This window comes from Pristiophorus japonicus, chromosome 1 (genome assembly GCF_044704955.1).
Source record: "Pristiophorus japonicus isolate sPriJap1 chromosome 1, sPriJap1.hap1, whole genome shotgun sequence".
NCBI lineage: Eukaryota > Metazoa > Chordata > Chondrichthyes > Pristiophoridae > Pristiophorus > Pristiophorus japonicus.
In genome coordinates this window covers 100,514,394-100,521,729 of record NC_091977.1, presented here as the reverse complement: position 1 = coordinate 100,521,729, position 7,336 = coordinate 100,514,394, and the positions used below count along the sequence as shown (strand labels likewise).

The 7,336-nt window shown below is 46.3% G+C and overlaps 1 protein-coding gene across 2 annotated transcripts in view; it reads left to right on the top strand.

The window, feature by feature from the left end:
- The window catches only part of LOC139265014 (intracellular hyaluronan-binding protein 4.S-like), a 54,243-nt gene that overhangs the window by 1,606 nt on the left and 45,301 nt on the right, over positions 1-7,336 (top strand). The window lies entirely within an intron of this gene.

The window sequence follows — 7,336 nt, the reverse complement described above, 5'->3', positions numbered from 1 at the left end:
GTGTGAGAAATGGGGGGGGAGGGGGTGTGTGTGAGAAATGGGGGGGAGGGGGTGTGTGTGAGAAATGGGGGGGAGGGGGTGTGTGTGAGAAATGGGGGGGAGGGTGTGTGTGTGAGAAATGGGGGGGAGGGGGTGTGTGTGAGAAATGGGGGGGAGGGGGTGTGTGAGAAATGGGGGGAGGGGGTGTGTGAGAAATGGGGGGGAGGGGGTGTGTGTGAGAAATGGGGGGGAGGGGTGTGTGAGAAATGGGGGGGAGGGGATGTGTGTGAGAAATGGGGGGGGGGGAATTTATGTGTGTGAGAAATGGGGGGGGGAATTTATGTGTGTGAGAAATGGGGGGGAGGGGGTGTGTGTGAGAAATGGGGGGGGAGGGGATGTGTGTGAGAAATGGGGGGGGGGAATTTATGTGTGAGAAATGGGGGGGGGAATTTATGTGTGTGAGAAATGGGGGGGGGGGATTTATGTGTGTGAGAAATGGGGGGGGATTTATGTGTGTGAGAAATGGGGGGGGGGAAGATTTATGTGTGTGAGAAATGGGGGGGGGGAATTTATGTGTATGAGAAATGGGGGGGATTTGTGTGTGAAATATGGGGGGGGAATGTGTGTGAGAAATATGGGGGGGTAATGTGTGTGAGAAATATGGGGGGGGAATGTGTGTGAGAAATATGGGGGGGGAATGTGTGTGAGAAATATGGGGGGGGAATGTGTGTGAGAAATATGGGGGGGAATGTGTGTGAGAAATATGGGGGGGAATGTGTGTGAGAAATATGGGGGGGGAATGTGTGTGAGAAATATGGGGGGGGAATGTGTGTGAGAAATATGGGGGGGGAATGTGTGTGAAATATGGGGGGGAATGTGTGTGAGAATATGGGGGGAGTGGTGAGAATGGGGGGAAATGTGTGTGAGAATATGGGGGGGAATGTGTGTGAGAAATTATGGGGGGGCGGATGTGTGATGATATGGGGGGGTGTGTGTGTGTGAGAAATTGGGGGGGGAGAAATGGAGGGGGATGTGTGTGTGTGGGGAGGGGGGCGGTGTGTGTGTGAGAAATTGTAGCCTACAGTAATCTGCAAACCGGGAATGTATTTTGAAAGTGCGGAGTTTAAATGGAGTATGGAGCCGCACGGAGCACGCAAATGGGGGTTGGGATGTTTGTATGAAATGGGGGGGGGGGGGGAGGAGATGGGGGTGTGGGGGGGGGCTGTGTGTGTGTGTGTGGTGGGGGGGGGCTGTGTGGTGTGTGTGTGTGTGTGTGTGGGGGGGGGGGTGTGTGGTGTGTGTGTGTGTGTGGGGGGGGGGGGGGAGGGGGTGCTTGGTGCTCATTTGTGAGAAATGCACGAGCTGTGTGAGGGCTGGAGCTGCGCGTGGCGCTTTGTGCAACAGACTCTGAACCCGAGCCGGGGTTGTCATGACACTGCCCGGGGATCGTTGTCTCGGCTGAAGGATTCGTGGAGCGCCACAAAATCAGCTTCTTTTGAGGAGGCTGCGATTGGCCTGCTTTTTGATTTTTGTGGTGTTTAAGGAAAAGGGATCGTTTAATCACAAGTGACTGATGGACTGTTGGGCAATATGGCTTCCCTAGTTTCCACGGTGTTGCATGAAACTAACATCTATGCCAACATTTAAAAATGAAAAGCCTACATGTCGGGTATTTGTTTTGTTGGATAAAGCACAATTGCACTCCTGTCGCTCAGGCAAACCATTGACAACCGTGTCCGTAATAAATCATTGGGGCAGCTGAGTACATGGTTTATTGGGGTGGAAAGGCTCTACTTTCACTTCAAGCTGCCGTTTTTCTTTAAAAAAAAGTCCAACAATTTACACTCTGATCACTTAGCTCACGCGTGCAGCTTCCTTTTAAAGGAGCGTGGGGAGGGAAAATTAATCTCGGTAGTCCTGTTACTGCATTGAGTTGTATACAGTGTCAAGAGAAGAGCAGGTAAAGGTGTCATGTTCCACTCATCAGTTTGGAGTTTAACATTACGGTTAAATAATTTGCTTTCCCCTCATCATTTTAAAGGGAACATTAATAGTACTGTACAATTCCATTGGAAGCTTACTGGTGATTGGTCCTCACTACTTCTGTTTATACTTTTAAAACTGCTGGTGAGAAACAACCTAATGTACATCAGTACTTGCCATTTTTTTTGACAATCTTCTCTCCCCTTCCTCTCTCGAATGTGTTGATTGTTTGTAGCATCCTGAACCAGTCAAGATCAGTCAGTTCAGCAGGAAAAAGCAATTGAACCTGGAATGTCATGGTTTGAGACTTGTGGACAGGTTTCAGGACCTTGTGTGCTAGCGTTAAGTAAATAAACTTGTGAGAGGAGGCAATGACAAATGAGAAGAGAAGCGATCAACCATGCAGAAGTTCACCCTTTGTTTCAAGTTTACATAAACAGCTTATTGTGCCTGTCTGATTTCTGTTTCATTGTGTCAAATTGTTGGAGTTTAAGATGAATCTGATCGTAGTTTGTTATTGCAAGTTGGGAATTGCATTTATAATCCAAATTTGAGAGAAAATAATAAAAGGGCAAGGAAGAATGCTATCCTGAACTCATGTAAACTACTTTGAATGGCTGGGACAGAACCACCTTATCTTCATAGGTGATGAACGGAAGTGTATGTACTTCAGATGGGAAACTTGGCTCATGGGTGGTGGTGACATCTTGCCCCTGACTGCAGCCTCCCTGCCTAGCTATACCTCCCACCACCTGCACTGTCCAAACTGTGAGTGACTGTGGCCTTTATCATCAAATCACACCACGGTCTTGTGTACCCTCTCTTTCGAGCACCTCCTTTATCTATGCCTTACACTTCTCCTTTTTAAAATCCTCATTGTTTACTGTTAGCCCCATCCTGAGTTTCTCAAATATTCCTCCTTCAGTCTGTGCACTAAGCAGCTCCTCAACCTGTGATTTCAATCTTTATCTCGGCTCCCCTTGCCCCCCTCCTCTAAAGTCACTTCCCTGTTGCCTTCCCAGCTCCCCCCCCAATCTCCATATAAACTCTCTCAATCACTGCCACCCTCTCAACATTTCTATGTCCTGTAGCCTCTCTACTTCCATAGTATCTATCACTGATAAGGCTGTCTCTGATCACTTCCTTCTCTGAAAAAAAAACTCTCTTTCTCTCTTTTCCCCCCCCCCCCCCCCCCCGCAACACCCCACGTCATTTGCAACGGCACAATAAGTGTCCCAATAGCCTAACTGTTGACTCTTCCATTTCGGACAGTACTTCTGCGTCCACCTTTTGATGTCCTTGTCCACAGCAAAACCGTTAACTGTTTCCCATCCTAGTTGAACCCCTCGTGTGGCCCCCTTCTTCATGCCCTCGTCTGGCACACTGCTGGTTTCTTCTTCTTAGGCAGTCCTTTGAATTGAGGATGACTTTCTTCCACACCAAAAAGGGATGAGTTCACAGGTGTTTCAATGAAGGACCTAATATTCCAGGTCCTGAACTACATGTTGAATGGTGGAAGATGCCTGTGCGTGGATTTCTTTTAACGTGTGATGGCCGTTGCACACCAGCCATCACACTGGCTTGACAAGAGTCCAGTGACAAGGATTCACCAAGACAACTGGAGACCAGTTCTGCTGCACGGACCTAGTGCGCGCACATTTCGCAGTGTGGGCTGGCCCGTGCTACCCCAGTGCTCTCGCTTCTCCTGGGCCCCAAACTCACGCCTCTCCTGGGCCCCGATCACATCGTTCTGCAATCTCGCCGCTCCTTCGCCCCAACCGCTGATTTAGCCATTTATCAACAGGTCTGGCTAGACTACACAGTGCTATTGGACCTCACTTTCCTCTGCTAAAACTGCCCACTACGCCAATACATGGGCTATGTTGTCACTAAGATTGAGACCATTTGTTTTGATGCCTACCACCCCTCCCACCCACTTTATCCATCAAGTCAAATCTTCCTCTTTCTCTTTCCTACCCCCTACCCCCCTCCCCCCCAGTTGTGAACCTACTTATTTCTCTTTCATCTCCTCATGCCGTCTCTGAGCTCAACATGTTCATGAGACCATCTTCTGCTCCCGTGACCTGATTTCCACTAAATTTGATCATCCAACTTCTCCGACATCAAAATCTGCCTTTTGGCGTTACTTTCTGTAGACATTGGGCCAACTTCCGCGTGTACTCTGATCACACTCAGCTCTGCCCCTGCACCACCACCACCTCAACCATTCTTTATTGTCAGACTGTTTGTCCAATAGCAGTCTTAGATGAGATGCATTTTAGTCCAGAAGCCATTATCTTCAGCAGCAAACTCCATATTCTCGCCACAGATTTCAGCCCTAATCCTGGCCATTGTCTCAAAATGAACCAGACTGTTTACAATCTCTGCGTATCAGTGACCCCCTGAGCTGAGCTTCTCCAGCACAAAGACTGCTTAACTTGCACCTTTTTGTCACGTTGTTTGCATCAGCCCATCTGTTGCTGAAATCCTCAACCATGCCTTTGTCACCTCCAGACTCAACTATTCCAATGCTGTGGCGAATCTCTTGTTCCTGCACCCTCCATAAATCTAAGGTGATCCAAAAATTCTGCTGCCCATATCCTATCCTGCACCCAAGCCCCACTCTTCCATCACCATTGTGTTCACTGATCTGCATTGGATTCTGGGCCCCAAACCTCCACTAGCCTTCTTGTGCTTCATTTCTTTGTGGCCTTGCCTATCCTAATCTGTAATCTTCTGGTGTACATAAGAACATAAGAATTAGGAACAGGAGTAGGCCATCTAGCCCCTCGAGCCTGCTCCGCCATTCGACAAGATCATGGCTGATCTGACCGTGGACTCAGCTTCACTTACCCGCCCGCTCCCCATAACCCTTAATTCCCTTATTGGTTAAAAATCTATCTATCTGTGACTTGAATACATTCAATGAGCTAGCCTCAACTGCTTCCTTGGGCAGAGAATTCCACAGATTCACAACCCTCTGGGAGAAGAAATTCCTTCTCAACTCGGTTTTAAATTGGCTCCCCCGTACTTTGAGGCTGTGCCCCCTAGTTCTAGTCTCCCCGACCAGTGGAAACAACCTCTCTGCCTCTATCTTGTCTATCCCTTTCATTATTTAAAATTTTTCTGTAAGATCACCCCTCATCCTTCTGAACTCCGAGTAAAGACCCAGTCTACTCAATCTATCATCATAAGGTAACCCCCTCATCTCCGGAATCAGCCTAGTGAATTGTCTCTGTACCCCCTCCAAAGCTAGTATATCCTTCCTTAAGTAAGGTGACCAAAACTGTACGCAGTACTTCAGGTGCGGCCTCACCAATACCCTCTACAGTTGCAGAAGGACCTCCCTGCTTTTGTACTCCATCCCTCTCGCAATGAAGGCCAACATTCCATTCGCCTTCCTGATTACCTGCTGCACCTGCAAACTAACTTTTTTTGGGGATTCATGCACAAGGACAACCTGACTGCCTGCCTCTCTTCCGCTCTTACATCCGGTCCAGGGTGTCCTTGGAGATGGAGCACGCGGTGTCCACCGGTACGCTCGCGGCCTTCCGCGAGAGGTGGGCACCGGAGGGACTGGAGTGCATCATCACGCCCGGCAACCAAATTTTAATTTGATTTTACGTTTTAAAGTTTAATTTGTTTTAATTGCCGGTGCTTTTAGTGTCCCCCTTCCCTTTTATAGGGGGCACTGAGGAAAAAATGTGATTTTAGTGCCCAAAAAAAAACCAAAAAAAAAAGAAAAACACAAAAAAAAAAACAAAAAAAGAAAAAAAAAAGGGCCTTGTAAATGTCTGGTGTGTCATCCAGGTCGGGTGGCACGGTTTAATAATTTATGTTTTACAGATAAACTCCAAAAAGAGTTTCATGCACAAGGACCCCCCCAGGTCCCTCTGCACCGCAGCATGTTGTAATTTCTCCCCATTCAAATAATATTCCCTTTTACTGTTTTTTTTCCCCCAAGGTGAATGACCTCACACTTTCCGACATTGTATTCCATCTGCCAAACCTTAGCCCATTCGCTTAACCTATCTAAATCTCTTTGCAGCCTCTCTGTGTCCTCTACACAACCCGCTTTCCCACTAATCTTTGTGTCATCTGCAAATTTTGTTACCCTACACTCTGTCCCCTCTTCTGAACTCTCTGTTCCTTTGACTCTGGATTTCTGTGTGTATCTCGTCCCCCACCCCTCCCCAACCATTGGCACCTGTGACTTTAGCTGCCATGGTCACATGGTCTGGAATTTTTTTCCTGTTTTAAAACCATCCTCTTTAGCCAAGCTTTTGGTTGTCCTAATATTTTTGTCGCCATGTCCATTTTTTCTGATTGCTCCTCTAGGTTGACCTTTAGGATGTTTTCCATGTTAAATGTGATATAGAAATGCAAGTTGAAATCTTTTAGGAAATAACCAGATACCTTTAACTTTGAAGTGATATTACTATATCTAATGGAGAATTCCTGTAGCACTTTAAATGGCTTATTTGATGGCTACATACTATGGTACGTCTCCCATTATAGAAGTTGTGAAATGACAGAAGAAAACTATGGGATAGGGATTTTTATTTATTGAATATGCCTAACCAAGAACACACATGATTCCTTGAAAGGGAATTAATTTGCAAAATTAATCTCCAAGAAAAATCAGTTGCAATCTGCTTCGTGTTAACCCATTGGGTAGGCTTGCTTGTTGTGATGTGATTTAATAGGACATTCAGAACCATGTATACTGTCTGTGTCAGATCTTCTTTTGAGGGAAGGGCATTGCCAAAACTTGTTAAATACTTGAAATAAATGGCTTTTGAAAATTTAAGTTTTTTATGTGACTAGAACTGAGGTGTCTATATGGTACAGTTGCAAAACTAGAATGGCTGTAAAGTGGGTGTAGATTTTTTTTTAACATTTTGTCACTGAGGTGAGAGGATTTTTTTTTGGATTAATTGTCAAATTCTGCGTATTTAGAGCCTTTCCATAAAATTCTACCACACAGTTTAGGGATGTTGATTTTCAACCACGTAGTTTTGGGTACACCGTATTCTAGATTGTCTGGAGGCTGCTAAAAAATATAGGCCTAGAAATCTCGGTCAGCTGCTTCCCACGGGTGATCGGGTTTAAAAAAAAACTTTTAAAAAAAAATGCGCATTTACCTGAAGCTGCTGCTGCACCCATACGAGTTCCCAGTGCTGAGGCCTCCACTGACTGCGTGTGTCAGATGGCTTTGGGCTGGAGCTGCAGTCACATGGCTTTGGGCAGCCAATAAGGTAAAGAATGTTCTCATTCATAATAATGGGAACTCAGTAAGTTGGAGTTCCTCTATTATGAATGAGAAACAGCCCCCAAAACACACAACATTCAATAAAAAATAGAAAGAATACAC